An 18,178-nucleotide genomic window follows, 5' to 3' on the forward strand; every position below is an offset into this window, starting at 1 on the left:
AAAACTGAATCTCTGAATTCTCATAGAATACTCCCCAAATGGTTTTCATTTCATGTTCCTTATTTATTTTTTTTGCTTTGACTCATGCTGCCACTAGATGTCAGTGGTCTCATGCCCTGATGTACAGAATCGGCTTGGATAAACCTCCCTTGAATTCATAAAACCAAATTAGGCCACTCAATGTTTTAGGATATGTCAACTGTAAAACCCAGTTCTTTTTTTTTGGCCTGTGTCCTCAAGTGCAGGTAGAAAGAATTGTTTCAGAGAATACACATATTTCAATCACTTCCAAATTGACTTCCAAATTGAAGGTCTGCAAAACTGTTGTGCTGACCTCATTGCTGTATCCCTGTGAAACTTGGGCAGCGTCACACCAGGAAACTAAATCATATCCATTTGAATGTCTTAGGAAGATTCTGGAGATCATCTGGCAGGATAAAATACCAGACACCGAGGTCCTTTCTCGAACTAAACTGCCAAGCATTCCAACTCTATAGCAGAGAGTGCAACTCCATTGGGCCAGCCACATTCTTCGGATGTCAAATGTAAATTTGCCAAAAAGACTATTTTGTGGAGAACTTACACCGGGTAAATGATTACATGGTGGTCAGAAAAAGCAACATGGGGACTTTTTAAAGAACTTTAGAATTGATCATATAACGTGGGAGACACTGGCACAGGATTGCCCAGCATAGAGTACTCTCATCATAGAAGAATTAGCTCAGAAGAAATACAACATGTACAAAGTTAGAGAATCTACCACAAATGTTCTTAGGGACTATTTGTGTCCCACCTGTGGCAGAATATTCTGAGCTCATATTGGTCTGATCAATCACAACCAGACACATTAACTTGACTCTAACATAGTGAAGTCATTTTGGTCCTCTTTGAGAACTCCAAGGACAAAACAGAAGCTTCTTCTCATGCTTTGCTTACATTGAACCCTTTAACCACAATCAAAGGGCCTGCATTTAATAAATAAATACATGTTGATTCATTCCAGCAACATATTATAGATATATATGATACATATTTGCATTTTAAAGGTATAGAATGTTAGCAAAATGTCCTGTGAAGCTTAACTAAGCAAATCAGTAATTGTTTACTCCAGTGATCCCCAAATCTTTTTTATTTCTGTAATATTAGCAATAAAAAATGAACCCCCCCCAATATATGTATCTTTTCTCATTTATAAATTCTAAGTGGCATACTGAAGAGAACATTGGGCTCAAAATCTAGAAGACTCATCTTCATGAGTTCAAATCTAGCTTCAGATACTTCCTAGCTATGCAGTCCTGGACAAGTCCATTAACTCCATTTGCCTCAGTTCTTCATCTGTAAAATGAGCTGGAGAAGCAAATGGAAAAGAAGAAAATCCCAAATGAGATCAGAAGAGTGAGACAACTCAAGAGAAATATCTCAACAAGTATTAATAATTATGCATACTATAGTTATAAAAAATTGAAATTTAAAATGAATGAAATAAAGATGAAATAATATTTGACCCTAAAGTCAATAGGAACAAGTATTAATAATTATGTATACTATAAAGTTATACAAAGATAGAAATTTTAAATAGATGAGATAAAGATAGAATAATATTTGACCCTAAAGTCAATAGGAAGCTCCTAGAGTTTATTGAATAAGGAAGTGACATACTTCCCATACTTCAAGAAAATCACTTTACCAGCTGTGTGAAAGATGGATTGGAGGGAAAAGAGTCTCAAGTAAGTAGATCAACTAAGAAGTCATTACAATAGACCAGGAAAGCAGTGAGTAGGATTTGAATTTGAAGGTTGGCTATGTAAGTAGAGTGAAGGAGACAGATGCTACAGATGTTGAGGCACAAACAACTGGAAAAAATCATGAAACTGTGTTGATGGCCTTCTTCAAATTAATGTTACACAATCACAACTGGGCTCTCACCTAAATAAGGCAATCCTTTCACACTTCCCTCATCTACTAATTATCTTTTCATTGGTCCACTTGCCAATGTGCCAAATCTTTCCATTGTACTTCAAGTCTTCTATGCATGTCCTCCTTATCTTTTCAGTTGAGGACTCTGTCTCATACTTCACCAAAAAGAAAAAAAAAAAGACCATCCACTGAGAGCTGTCTCTTCTTCCCTTATCTTGTTTCATATTATTCAGATGTTCTTCCTTATTTCTTTGCCAGTATAAATCCCTCTCTACATATATCCTGATCCATTGCCTTTCATCTTCTCTAGCAGACTGTTCCCTCCAGGTTTCCCTCATTAATCTCTAAACTTTCCTTGCCTACTGGTTGATTTCTTAATGCCCATTTTTCCCCAGTTGTTTCTGCCTCAATATCTGTAGCATCTGTCTTCTCTCTACTTACAAAGTCATCATCAAATGCATTTTTTTTCTCATTAAAAAAAAACAACTCTTCACTTGATCACAAGATCATCCCTATTAGCTACATTCTTATATCTCTCCTCCCTTTCATGAATAAACTCCTTGAAAAAAACTATACTTGCTAACTCCACTTCTCTTTTTACTCTCTTCTCAACTCTTTCTAAATCTTGGTTTCCAATCACCATTCTGCTGAAATAGTTCTCTAAAGTTTCCAATGATCTCTTAATCATCAAATGCAAAAGTTTTTTTTTTCCTTAATCCTCATTCTTTAAAAAAAAAAAAAACCCTCTTCTCTTCAGTTTTTACATTACCAATCATCTTTTTCTCCTGAATGCTGTCTCCTCTCTAGGAAAGAGTTTTCATGATTCTGTTCTCTCATTATTTTCCTCCTACTTGTCCAAATATTGTTCAGTTTGCTTTGCCAGATCATTCTCTAAATAATGCCCACTAACTGTGAGTGTTCCCTCAGAGCCTGTCCTAGACTCTCTTTTCTTCTTTCTCTTTAATATTTTACTTTGTAATCTTATCTGCTCTCGTGGGCTCAATTATTCTCTCTCTTAGAAGTCTTAAATCTATTTATCCAACACTAATTTCCCTCATGGGAAGCTAGGTAGCACAGTGGATAAAATACTGGACTTGGAATTAGAAAAACATCTTCCTGAGTTCAAATCTGGCCTCAGATACTTACTAGCTGGGTGACCCTGGACAAGTCACTTAATATCTTATTAACTTCATTTTCTCATCTGTAAAATGAGTTGTAAAAGGAAATGGCAAACCATTCCAGTATGTTTGCCAAGAAAACCACAAAATGGCTCACAAAGAGTTGGAACAATAGCAAACTCTCTCATTACCTCTAATTTCAAAGTACCAATTACTTACTTTCTGGATAACTCACATTCAACATATCCAAAATGAAACCTATTATCTTCCCCACCTTTCTTATTAATGTCATGGGTACCTGATATTCTCAAATCATCCAGGTTCACAATCTGTATGATATCCTTAAAATATTACTTTATTTACATTCATCCTACATACCCAATCTTTTGATAAGCCTTATTTTTCTACCATCATAATATCTCTCATATCTATCTTCATCTAGAACAACAGTTGCAACCTTGATGTAAACTTTCATCATTCAAAACCTGGTTATTGCAATATCCTTTTGGTTAGTCCCTCTGCTTCACCTCTCTCTTTATTCCAATCCATGTTCCATTGAGCTAGCTATAAGTACCACTTCTCTACTCAATAAACACTAGCAGTTACCTCCAAAATGAAACTCACTTCTACTTCATGGTTTTTCTGACTTCCTTCAAAACTCAATTCAAATCCACTTTCCGCAAGGAGCCTTTTGTGATTCCCCCTTCCCCATCCATTAAAACTATCACTAGGAGATTATTTCTTTTCATAATATATGCATTTTGTTTTCATATATCAGCCCCTGGCATGATTTTGAATGGTTACATTCTCGTAGTTGTAGTTGTAGTTCTTCCTATTTGTACATAGTTGTATATTGTCTCTCTTTTTAGAAGCTGAGTTCTTTAAGAACTTTATAAAGTTCTATTATTATTATATTATATATCAATATTATTGAAATAAATTTTGCATGGCTTCACTTGTATTATCAATATCAAATTGTTTGCCTTCTCAAGAAGGAGGAAGATGCAAGAGGAAAGTTCGGAATTCAAAACTTAAAAAAAATCCTTGTTTTTAAAAATACATGTAATTGGGAAATATTTAATGGAATTAATAAAAATATTTTTTAAAAATATATTTTTGTTTAATGACAAGATTTGGTAAGTGACTGAATATGGGGAATGATCCAGTCAGTCAGTAAACATTAATCAAGCATTTACTATGTGCCAGACACTATGTTAAGTGTTGGGGATACAAGAAAGGCAAAAGTCAGTCTGCTCTTGAGGAGAGAACATTCAAATGAGGTAAACAACATACAAATAACAAGGTACAAAAAAGGCTTTATACAAGATAATGAAAATAATCAACAAAAAGAAGGCACTACAATCAGAGGACATGAAGAAAGGCTTCTTGTAGGAGGTGGTGATTTTAGATGAGATTTGAAAGAAACCAGTGGGGGAAAAAAGCAGAGATGAGGAAAGAGAAGATTCTATAAATAAGAGGACAACTAGTGAAAATGTTAGTCAGGAGATGGAATACTAAAGGGATAGTGTCACTGCATTGAAGAGTATATAAAGGAGGGAATATTTAAAGTGTAAAAAGATTGGAAAGATAGTGGAGCAGGTTATAAGGGGCTTTGAATGTTTTATATTTGATCTTGGAGGTGATAGGGAGCTACTAGAGTTTATTGGGTATGGGATAGTGACATGATCAAATCTGAACTTTAAGAAGATCATTTTGGCAGCTGAGTGGAGGATGCACTGAGTAAGGGGGACTAATCAGTAGGCTATTGCAATAGTCCAGGCATAAGGTAATGAGGATCCCTAACAGATGTGACAGTGTTAGAGAAGAGTTATATTTGAAAGATATGATGAAGGTAAAATTGACAGGAGTTGTCAACAGATGGATGGGAAGAGATCATAAGAAAGAACAAAGAGTCAAAGAATGACATCAAAAGTTTGAACTTAGATGGCTGAGAGAATGATGATTCCACCCAACAACTGTAGGGAAATCAAGAAGAAAGAGGGATTTGGGTGGGAAAGATAATTACTTCAGTTTTGAGTATGTTGAGTTTAAAATGTCTATAGGATATCTATAAGGACAACTGGATGGTGTATTAGCTAAGTACAGGGCTTGGAGTGAGGAAGATCTGAGTTTAAATCCTGCTTCAGACACTTACTATCTGTGTGACCCTGACTTGATCCCTATTTACTTCAATTCCTCATCTGTAAAATGGGAACACACTAAAGAAAGAAATAGCACGCCACTCCAATATTTTTGCCAATAAAAACCCATGTCATGTAGAAGAGGACACAACTAAATGATTCAACAACACAATAACAACGAAGATTTCTCATTCAAGATGTCTGGTAGGTAGCAGTAAGTAGATATATCTTGAGGTCAGCTGAGAAGTTAGGACAGATAAGAATCAGCAGCACAGAGATTAAATTACAATCTTGAGCATTGATGAGCTCTTCAAGAAAAATCATATAGAATGAAAACAAAGTTCAGGAAAGAGTCCTGTCCTATGCCCACCTTCAGTGGGCACCATATAATAAAGTAGACCAAGAAGGAACAATGCTGCAGGAATCAGGAGAATCATGTGAGAAAATCATCACAAAAAAATCTAGAGAAAAGAGAATATCAATGAGAAAAGGGTGAGTAATCATATCAAAGGCTGAAGAGAAGTAATGAAGGAGAAGGAGTGTTGTGCCACAGTTCCTTTTTAATGACCTGACCCAGTTTCTCTAATTTAGTTACTCTGCTTCAGGTTATAACTTTTCCCTCTTAATGTTTGATGAGATAAAGGTTTTATATCTTTAGGCTATAATCATTCCAACTTAATGTTTGCCAGGTCTATCCATTTTAGACATCATAGTCTAGATATCAGTAGAATATCAGTAACCTCTCCAGTACCTCCCTCAATTATGTCATCCTAGGTGCCCCCCCATTAGGTCATCCCCATCCAAGTATCCCCCATTATATCATTGTTCTTGTTATATTCTATAAAAGAGTCTTGCTGTCCAACATTCAGGGATGGATTCTTTAAGACCATAGCCCTGGGGCTTGACCATAGCCCTGGGGCTTGACCATAGCCCTGGTTTAGCCCTGGGACCAATCATGGATCATTTGGTCCCAGTAAATCTCTCCATTTAATAAACTATTAAATTGTTCTCTAATCTCTGTCTTGCTCGGTTTCTCCAGCATTACAGGAGAAAGAAAACACTATTGGATATGACAATTAAGATGTTATTAGCAACGTTGAAGATAGGTGTTTTGTTTCAATTATAAGATTATAATCAAGATTGTAAAGTTAGAAAGAGTTAAGAGGAAAGGAAATGGAGGTACCTGTTATAGTCTTCTAAAAGAACTTAGCTTCAAAAGGGAGGAAATATAGCTACAGCAATGGGGAAATGGAGTGAAGGTTTTTTGAGGATAAGAAAGACATGAACTTGTTTCTAGATTAATGGGAAGCAGCCAGTAGACAAGAAGGCATTGAAGATAAATGAAGATACCCTTTGATCCAGCAGTATTACTACTGGGCTTATATCCCAAAGAGATTATAAAGAATGGAAAGGGACCTGTATGTGCACGAATGTTTGTGGCAGCTCTCTTTGTAGTGGCTAGAAACTGGAAACTGAATGGATGCCCATCAGTTGGAGAATGGATGAATAAATTGTGGTATATGAATATTATGGAATATTATTGTTCTGTAAGAAATGACCAACAGGATGATTTCAGAAAGGCCTGGAGAAACTTACATGAACTGATGCTGAGTGAAATGAGCAGGACCAGGAGATCATTATATACTTCAACAACAATACTATATGATGACCAGTTCTGATGGACCTGACCATCCTCAGCAATGAGATCAACTAAATCATTTCCAATGGAGCAGTAATGAACTGAACCAGCTACGCCCAGAGAAAGAACTCTGGGTGATGACTAAAAACAATTATATTGAATTCCCAATCCCTATATTTATGCCCACCTGCATTTTTGATTTCCTTCACAAGCTAATTGTACAATATTTCAGAGTCTGATTCTTTTTGTACAGCAAAATAATGGTTTGGTCATGTATACTTATTGTGCATCTAATTTATATTTTAATATATTTAACATCTACTGGTTATCCTGCCATCTTGGGAAGGGGGTGGGGGGGGAAGAGGTGAAAAATTGGAACAAGAGGTTTGGCAATTGTTAATGCTGTAAAGTTACCCATGCATATAACCTGTAAATAAAAATTAAATTTAAAAAAAAAAGAAGATAAATGAAGAAATGAGGGTGATAGAGGTGATTGTCTGCTGGAGAAGACAGGATGGGATAGGATCCCTTATACATATAGAATGGTTAGCCTTGAGGGCAGCTAGGTGGTGCAGTAGATAGAGCACTGGCCCTGGAGTCCAGCCTCAGAAACTTGAGGGACACTAATTATGTGATCCTGAGCAAGTCACTTAATTCCAATTGTCACACACACACACACACACACACACACACACACACACTAGTTTTAGTAAGGCTGTTTATTATGTGAGACAACAATGGAGGAGAGTGCAACAGAAGGCACATAGGCAATATTAGATGAGGAGGATGGGACAAAAGGGTACTCTCAGAGCAGAAAATAGCTTCAATTTTTTTTCAGTAAAATATGAATCAAAGATGAATGAGAATGAGGAATCAAAAAATGACACCAGACCATAAACATGGGTGAGTGAGCAGGCAGTGGTATTCTCAATAGTATTTAAGGAAATTTGGAAGGAGGTTATTTTGGGGCTAAGATAATGTAATATGAAGGACAGTTAGGTGACATGGTAGAGGACCAGATTCGTAATCAGGAAGACTCACCTTCTTGAGTTCAAATCTGGTTCTGGATATTTACTATCTTGCTATCCTTGGGCAAGTCACTTAAATTTGTTCGTCTCAGTTTTTTCATATGTAAAAATGGACTGGAGAAGGGACTGGTAAAACACTCCAATCTCTTTTAAAAAAACTTTAGAATCAATTTTGTGACATAGGAGAAGCAAAGGACTACCCAGAATGAATCGCCCATATTAAAGAAGGCACTATACTCTATGAGCAAAACAGAATTGCATATATGGAGAACTGAGTCATATTTATAAGAATACAAGTCATTCTCCAATTTAAAAATGGCCAAAAGATATGAAGAGAATTTGCAAATGAAGAAATTAAAGTCATCTATTTATATGAAAAAATGTTCCAAATCACTATTTTTTAGAAAAATGAAAATTAAAACAATTCTGAGATACCACCTCATACCTATCAGATTGACTAAGATGACAGGTAAAGATAATAAGTGTCAGAGGGGATGTGGGAAAACTTGCACATTAATGCATTGTTAGTGGAGTTGCAAAGTGATCCAGCCATTCTTGAGAGCAATTTAGCACTATGCCCAAAAACCATACCCTTTGATCCAGTAGTACTGGGTCTGTATCCCAAAGATATCATAAAAAATGGGAAAGACTCTACATGTGCACAAATGTTTATAGTAGTTCTTTTTGTAGTAGCAAGGAAACTGGAAATTGGGTGGATTGCCCATCAATTGGAGAATGGCTGAATAAGTTATGGTATATAAATGTAATGGAATACTATTGTTCTGTAAGAAATTATAAACAGGCTGATTTCATAAAAACCTTGAAAATCTTACCTGAACTAATGCTGAGTGAATCAAGCAGGACCAGGAAAATATTATACATGGCAACAGAAGATTGTGTGATGATCAACTATGATAAATGTAGCTCTTCTCAGCAATTCATTAAACTCTGGATGGAAAATGCCATCTGCACCCAGAGAAAGAACTATGGAAACTGAATGCAGATTGAAGCATACTATTTTTATCTTTTTTTTCTTTTGTTTTTTCTTTCTTGTGTTTTTTTTTCCTTTTTTTCTGATTTTTCTTTCCCAGAATGATTCATATGGAAATGTTAAAAATGAATGTATATGTATAATCTATTTCAGATTACTTGATAGATTTGGGGAGAGGAAAGTAATAAAGGAAGAAAGGGAAAAAATGGAACTCAAAATCTTACAAAAATAAATTATAAAAACTTCTTTATATGTAATTGGAAAATAATATACTATTAAAGAAGATTTTTTTAAAAGGGAGAAAAAACAATTGCAATAATTCAAAAGAAATGTGAAATGTGCAAATTTAAATATCTCCATTCCAAATGTTTACATGGACTATTTGTGCCTAAATGTGCCTTCTAAATTCCTATTGGTCTGATCAGCCACAGTTGCTTGACGCCCATATGATATTCCTCCTGGAAAAAAGAAGGACAACAACCAACCAATGTAGGGCAAGAAAACCCCAATAGGGATAAGAAGAGTTAGACAGGAAAGAGAGGGTGACAGCCCACTGAGGGTTCCCGGCCACAATGGCCTGATCCCTCACACCCTTGTCCCCCTTTCTTCTTTCCCCTCCCCCACATGAGGGCACTCTGCTTCCACAGCTGGAGGTGGGGGTGAGGGAGAGTGGGAGTGGAGGTGGGTTTTGGGGGTGGGGCAGTATCTTTGGTCTCAGTTAAGCTCCAGCTGGGGAGTCACACTTACCCCAAATAAGGGTGGGTTTGGAGCTTGCTCAACAGAGAAAAACCTGAGGAATAAGGTAGCCATAACTGAATTTGAGTCAAACCTCACTATTAGCTATTGTGGGGAGGAAAGAGAATGCAACTTTTCATTCTATCCTCAGATGGATTAATCACATATTACCTGAGGTCAGGCTGCCACGCTTTTGGACCATGGCATCCCAGACCTCCACTTTGGAGAATACTGGTTTAGAAAATTTTGACTGCAGCCATATTTAACTATTTAAAAATAAATACTTCAGCAAGTCCTTTTCTTAGGCATTAAAATAAAAGAATTGTTTTCCCATGACTAAATGCTGCAAGAGACCTGAAATTATTACTGAGTCATTCATCAAAATGTTACTGAGAGTTGTTAAATCATACCACCTACATAGGTTCCATCTTTAAGGCAATAGAGTCTCACTATTATGAGCCTTCTTTGAATATATCCATTCTAAATAGTACTTTTGGCTCTCGGGCCATAAGAGACACCTAATTTCTGATAATTGGATGAGAGAAATGATTATTAAATAACTATTTAGTGAGGGGACCCAAGGTTATTTCCTTTTCAAGAAAATCTCTCTTCTTGCCCCAAAATTTATCTCACCTAGACCATTTTAACTATATGGAGTTGTTGCCCTATGAACTACAAAATCTGACAAAGAATCATTAAGTTGATTCTATGAGCGGTCTTTTGGCATTCTGGATTAATGATTAATAAAATGATTAATTACCTAGAAACTATATCTCTCTGAACTTTTTACATCTCATAATGAGGATAGGTTAAGAAAAAGAATACTCTATTGAAAAGGAATCTCTCCATTCCTTTCTTTCACCATGGGTCTTCTGGCTTTTCTGCCAGATACTAAAAGAAAATTGGTCTTCACAAAGCATCCAGAAAAAAATAAATAAATAAATACTGAGGAGCAACAGTCAGGAGGATACAAAATTTATTGCCATCAAAAGGAATGAGTAAATAGAAAACCAAAAATAATAACTAACAAAATTGAGTATGTACAGTCCTACAGGGGGAAATGGATGTTTAATGAAATAAAGAACTATCAAACATTCATTATGAAAAAACCAGAGCTGAGTAGAAATGTTGAAATACAAGTCTAGGAATCAAGAGAAATATAGAAATAATATTAGCAAGCATGCAGAAAAGACTAAACAATGATAGATTTGTAATAATGTCTCCTCTGAGCCCTAATATCATCAGAGGCCATAGAGGCTATCAATTAAAACAGCCCAATGTGTGTTACCTTTGTATGATCTTAAAAACAAAAGAAGAGAAGGGAAAAGAGAAGGAATAACTGGTGAGTAGAGGGAGGAGAGCATATAGATAGAGTAAACTTTACTTTCACCTGAATTTGTCAAAGGAGAGAAGAATGCATAAAACCATCACAGGGCACAAAAATACCTCATTTAACAGAGAAATAAGAGAGAAAGTTGTGGTGGGGATGGAATAAGAGGGAAGAGAGATTGAGAGATTCTGGGAAGATATAGTCATAAGTGCTATGGGAAAATGGTTTAGAGGTGGAGTAAAGACATATACAGGATTTTTATTTCGTTAAAGGAGGGTCAAATACCATGAGTAACTGATTGGCTGTCAGGGTTAAAGGCAAGGATATTAATATACCATAAATCTGGCTCTAAATCATAGTTAGCAATGCAAAAATTGCTATAGGAATGCAGAAGTTGTTAGAAATAGCATCTTTTTAGATAATAGCCCAGCCATCCTATCTATTGAAAACAAAAGTAGTCAAAACATCAATCTGGTTTCCTGGGTTCAAGGAACAGTAACTCAGGAAGCATTCCTCCTGTGGCCTTAGCACATCTAAACACATTTATATAGATCATTTTATAAAATGTTTATGTTAATAATTTTCATAGGCTAGCCTAGGGTATAGAGTCATGGTCCAACATGTTCCCGACAATATGCATAAACAAATAAACTCAAACTAGGAGGATAGATCACAAAGAATATTTTAAAGGAAAAAAAAAAACAGCAAAAACATATTATTAGAAGAGAAAAAAAGAGGACCAGAGGAACAGAAGCAAATTGCATCAACTCTAAACTACTGGTCCTCAAAACTTATTCTCTCTGTGTATAAAGAGAGTAGGAAACAGAGAAAATTTCATAATTGAGTTCATTATCTCTCTCAAACATTCTCCCTGAGAGAAATTATTATTTTTATTAGAAATTACTATTACATTAAATTACTATTTTATTAATTAAATTGTTATATTAAATTTAGGGTTTTTCTTTCCTTTCTATTGCCTCATTACCAATCCCTCTCACTGCTGTTACAGAGTAACAGTAAAAGTATGTGATGACCAACTATAATAGACTTAGCTCTTTTCAATAATTGATTTGGGTTAAAAAATGGAGTGCACATCCATCAGTTTCTGAAAGATAGAGTTGAGGATGAAATTGATTTAATCCTTGAATATTCACCTCAATCTTGGGCAGGACTCAATCCAACAAAGAGAGTAAATTAATTAATTGATTCAATTAGTCAAATTAAATCTGATTAAGATGAAAATAGAATGTAATCTAGTTAAATTCTAGCCCTGAAACATCAGGTAACACGTTCCTGAAACCCCCCCCCCCCACATTGTTCAATGGGAATGATCTGGAAGTGGAGATAAATTCTTTTGTACAGATTATAGGAGGCTTGAGTGTCAAAATGAGTTAAGTTCTTAGCAGGAGTAGCTTAACTCCACATTAAATGTCCACCTCTTCATTGTTCATCAATCCGAGTTGATCATCTCCTATCTGAGGCACCTACTTTATCAAAGGTATTTAAGCATTATACAATCTCTCCGATCTTTATTTTGGATTACTGACATAAATCACTTGACTATCAATTTATTACTTGCTTATCTGATTAATAAATTAACTATAAATTACCTAGAAACTCCATCTTTGACTCTATATCCATTTCAAGAGAAATATAGAAATAATATTAGCACCCTTAACTAAATTCATTATCTTTCTCCCCGAACTCCGCAATTCTTTTCTCTTACTATCAAGGGTACCATCATACCACCCAGGCTCAAAATTTGTGTCATTCTCAACTCTTCAATTTCTCTTACCCCACCACATCCACTCTGTTGCCAAGGCCTATCTATTATCCATTCAACATCTCTCTCCTCTGACACCTCTGGCCTGAGGAAGGCCCTGGATCTCTCTATCACTTCCAGAATCAAATATAAACCCCTCTGGTTTTCAACTCTCATAACCTGCTCCCTCACCACACTCCCTATACTTTCTAGTATTCTTGTATATAATACCATTCTTCTCTGGCACATAGTCTGCAATTCAGTTGAGAAGGCCTCCTTGCTCCACCATTGACTTTGGGCATTTTCACCAAATATCTTTGAATACTCCCACTCAGTTTTTCTTCCTCACATCTCTGGCTTTCTTTAGACTCCAGATAAAATCTCACTTTCTACAAGAAGCCTTTCCTGGTCTGTCTTCATTCTGTATTTTTCCCTCTGTCAATTATTTCCAGTTTATCCTATATATAGCTTTCTTATACATAGCTATTTTCATGTCACTTCCCCCACTAAAATTGTGAGCTCCTAGAGAAAAGGGATTTTTTGTTTCTGGTTATATTGGTTTTTTGTTTTGGGGTTTTTGTTTTGTTTTGGTTTTTTGGTCTTTGTGGACATAGCACAGTACCTGAGTCAATGTAGACACAATACATTTTTCCAAATTATACATAAACTATTTTGGGGATTTGATTGTTTTAGAAAACTAAAGCTTAGGTCATTGATATATCTTCCTGTCACTTGGGTACAAAACGGCCAGGATTCAAGAGTCTAAAGTTTCTTTGCCTGAGGCTTAGTGCAATAGATCAGAATGAGGAAAAGTACTGGAAAAATTTGTTCAGTTGACTCATTCCCTTCTTCCCCACAAGGCTGAGTAAACATTTTGTAAACACGGATTGTATCTAATTTCATTCCAACTTCAGATATAAAGCAGGGTCCTTTGGGATATATAGACTAGTACCCCTGGTATGGTGACTTTCATAGCCCTTTTTAGGGCTGTACATCCACTTTTGGTGTCCATCTTCACTGAACTTTTATCTGTGGCTTCAAGAAGCTATAGCATGGGCAGCATCCACATTCTGGTAAACCTATTTGGATACGGGATAAAGCCAGTTGAGGGTAACAAATAGATCTCTGACTTGTTAATGTATTAGAAGGATGTCTATCCCAAGCATGTGGAGACTTTTCTCCACATAGATGAGATAGATGAGAACAACGTATTTTAATGGCCAAAAAGATGGCTAAAGAAGAATTGTGGTCTTTTTAGAGTTTGCTCAGACATCAAAGACATAAAGGTCTTTCAGTGCATCCCAAATCATTGCCAGTTTTTTTAGCTCTTTTATGTGAGGTAATTCTATCTCTCCTTTTTTCCTTCTCCAATGCATTTTTTTCTCATCTTTAATTGTATTTTTTATATATCATCCCATGATATTTTTATTTTTTTCTAAATGAAAAAAATTTTTTTTATATTTCTATGTATACTACTTCTAACCGCTCTTATAATGATAAAGTTTTTTAGGAGTTACAAGTATCATCTTTCCCTGTAGAAATATAAACAGTTAACCTTATTGAAGCCCTTTGAGTTCTCTTTTCTATTTACCTTTTTATGTTTCTCTTGAGTCATGTATTTAAAAGTGAAACTTTCTATCCAACTCTGATTGAATAGTTCTGGTCTTTTCATCAGGAATGTTTGAAAGTCTTCTGTTTCACTAAATTTTTATGAATTTAAATTTTTTAAATTAAAATTTAACGAATTAATTTTTTCCTCTGAAGAATTATTTTCAGTTTTGTTGGTTGGTTGCCTTTGATTACAATTGTAGTTCCTTAGCCTTTCGGAATATCCCATTCCAAACTCTCTAATTCTTTAATGTAGAAGCTGCTAAATCTTTTCTTATCCTGACTGTGGCTCCATATTATTTAAATAATTTCTTCCAGGGGGCTTACAATATTTTCTCCTTGACCTGAGAGTTCTAGAATTTAGCTATAACATTTCTGGGAGTTTTCCTTTTGAGATCTCTTTCAGGAGGCAATTGGTGAAATCTTTCTATTTCTATTTTGCCCTTTGGTTTCAGGATAGCAGTTTCTTGAAAGATGATATTTAGCCTTTTTTTTGATCATCGCTTTCAGGTAGTCTACCTTTGGGCAATGCAACAGAGTCATGGATGCAGTGCTAGCAATGGGATTCCTGTAATCTCTGTCTGACCAATTGTCAGATCAGTAGGCCGAAAGTTCCAGAAGCTAAATCAGTAACTCCCAAGGCCCTTTACTTCTTGTTAGGGATCTCTCTCTCTGTCTCTCTCTCTCTGTCTCTCTGTCTCTCTGTCTCTGTCTCTCTGTCTCTGTCTCTCTTTCTTCCTCCCCCCCTCTTTTGTTTGAGGACTGCTCTCTACTCTCATCTTTCCTGCCAATCTTCTAAATTGTCTTGGACTGAAAAATTGTTTCACTGTCCTATTGTGGGACTGTTGTGGGTTGTGGCACTCCAGATTCATTTTGAGGCCTAGATTTAAATTCGTTTGGATGGAAATTTGGGAGAGGTCAGGAAAACCCCCATCTTTCTGCCACCATCTTAGCTCTGCCCTCTATTTACTATATCTTTTTAGGCTGACAGAGTGACAGAAAAAAAATTTATTTGACATTACTTTTAAATTTAAGTTATTTCTAAGTTGAAGAGAGAAATATTCAAATTGGTATAGTTCTCCTATACCTTGAACATAACTCATTTCCCAAGAGAATTTGAGGGAACATTTATAGGAACCTAGAACAAGGAAAATAAGCTTTGGATTAGCATTCTCTTTCAATAAATGGAATATAGTCATTTGATAACCACTCAATTCTTTCTTCAGCCATTCCCCTCAACTGTTGTCTTATTCTAGGATCTCCTCTTCAGATTCATACCTTAATTCTTTTAAATGGACAGGAGGGGGCCCTAGGTGAATTACAACCCAATTGCTTCTGAGGAGGGGGAAGGTCATAAACTATTCAAGGTTTGGTTTTCACTGTTAATTCCTTTTTAATTGGATGAAGTTTGGAAAGAATTTTTAAGACTAGAGAAATATTCTTTCTCAATATAATTAGCAAAACTGACAATGAGGTTTTTAATAAGCTTCTACAAATGCTAATGTATTTCAGACTGTATTTAGAAATACTTAGTATCTAGAGATTAAGTGATAAGAATGTTCTATTTTGCCATAGTCAGATCAAAAATGGATTACTGTGTTCATTTCAGGATGCCATACTTGAGGAAGGATGATTAAAAGCTTCAGAGCTTCAGATAATGATGACCAGAATTGTAAAAAGCTTCAAGTTCATACAATGAATTAAATGCATTAAAAAAGCATTTAACAAACTTTTGACTTGTTAAATACTGTTCTAAATACTTAAGAATATACATTCGAGGGCAGCTAGGTGGTAACTAAATGGTAGCTAGATGGTGCAGCAGATAGAGCACCAGCCCAGAAGTCAGGAGGACCTGAGTTCAAATGTGATCTCAGACACTTACCACTTCCTAGTTGTGTGGACCCTAGGCAAGTCATTTAACCTCAATTGCCTCAGAAAAAAAAAAAAAGAATAAATTCAAGGAAACAACTTAATTCTCTGCTCTCAAACTGCTTAGGTTTGAGGAGGATTTCAGGATGGAAGAATATTATTCTTATTTTTTAGTTAAAAAAAATATTAAGGGAAGGTAGAAAGAGGAAAGAAAGTAGATGTGGAGACATAGTTTGGGAATGAACAGGAATTGGCCTGGTGGCCTGGTTTCTGCCAAAATAAGGCAAAAGCTCACTAGATGTAAATTTGTTGAGTAAATCTGTGATGGTTAATAATAATAATAATATCCTAGAGAAATGGAGGCATGTATCAGCTAGGTGGCACAGTGGATAGAGCATTGGTCCTGGAGTCAGGAGGATCTCAGTTCAAATATGGCTTCAGATACCTGATACTTACTAGCCCTGTGATCTTGGACAAATCACTTAACCCTAACTGCCTTGCAACATAAATAACAAATGTTCCAACGCCCGACTCTACATTTTATCTAAAGGAAAAAGAGGCTTAGGAAATATCATCACTGTCTCCCAGAATCTGAAGAGCTGTCACATGGTAAATGATTTGATTTGCCATTTGGGGCAAAACTACAGAGAATGGGTAGGAGTCACAATGAGGCAAATTTAGCATGAATGTACAGAGAGACTTTCTAATAGTGGAAGGAATTGTCTTGCAAAGGGTTGAAAAAAATATTAATGACTGTAATTTTGTGTTTTGGGCTCAAGTCTTCTAGAAAACTTATTTTAATATATTATTTTAAGTCCAGTATCTGGGGTTAGAGAGGAAATGACCAAATATGTCAGCTCTCCAAATTCATTCATTTGGACACCTTTCATCAGATAATAACGAGATAACAGGAAATTTAAATAAGGAAAAAGTCACAAAAATATTAAAATAGAATTTTAGTTTAGCACCCTACTATATCAAATATAACTATTGCGAGTTAATAACAACCTACTTACTTCCTTGACTTCTCAAGTGTTCTCCAGGAGTAAATAAAAGGAAACAGCTTATGATCAATATCCTAATTCTTTCAAAATTGGAGCAACACTGATTTTAAAAAACAGGCCAGATTCAATTTTTGTTGTTCTAAATTTGATGACCACACCTAATCCAATTTCCTAAAGTCCTAATTTTTTTTTAGATTTCCCCTAAAAGGAAAAGTTTGGGAAAGGTTTTTGACTGGAGAAACATTATTTCTTAATATTTTCAGCTGAAGTAAAAAAAAAAAAAAAAAAAAAAAAAAGGAAAGAAAAAAAAAGGTCTTTAATGTGCTTCCACAAATGCAATCAGTTCCCTATCACTGGAGGCAGAGACGCTGGATGACCACTTAATTGCATTTGTGGGAGAAATTTTTGCGGAGATACATGATGAACTACATCAAAGGTACATTTTAACTCAGTTTCTAGGATTCACAATTCTAGGTAGGACTGATTGACTGGCTCTTAAAGACGTCTCTTTATATGTCAGCTAAGGCTGCTCAATCCCGAGCTCCACCGGATTGAAAGCAGAAGACCCAAATTTGAATTCAAACCCTTTTAGTTGCCATTCGACCTTAGCCAGACAAATTAATTCCTCTTGGTCTCAGTTTCCTTATCTGTACCATAAAGATAATAAATTACACCATCTGCCTCCTGGATTGTTGTCAAGGTAACGGTGCAAAAGTATATTGTAACCTAGAGCTATTTAAATCATATCTATTATTATTATTCTATTACTATTGATATTTTGGAGTGTTGGATATACCTCCTGGTTACCTCCTTTCCCCAATTCAGCCCCAGTGTCTGGTAACAGCTCTCTTTACAGACAGTAATGGGTAAGGCCCAGCTCATCCACATCACATGATTTCTGTTTTTCTTTTCTTTCAGGACGCCTTGCAGAACTAGTGATTCTAGGAGGAGGGTGGGGAAAGGGCTGCAATCGAGGTTTGGACGAATCCACTTAAAGGGAAATTCTACTCCAGCACCATTGCCTCTCTTGGCCAGG

This window comes from Sarcophilus harrisii, chromosome 5 (genome assembly GCF_902635505.1).
Source record: "Sarcophilus harrisii chromosome 5, mSarHar1.11, whole genome shotgun sequence".
In the NCBI taxonomy this organism is placed as follows: domain Eukaryota; kingdom Metazoa; phylum Chordata; class Mammalia; order Dasyuromorphia; family Dasyuridae; genus Sarcophilus; species Sarcophilus harrisii.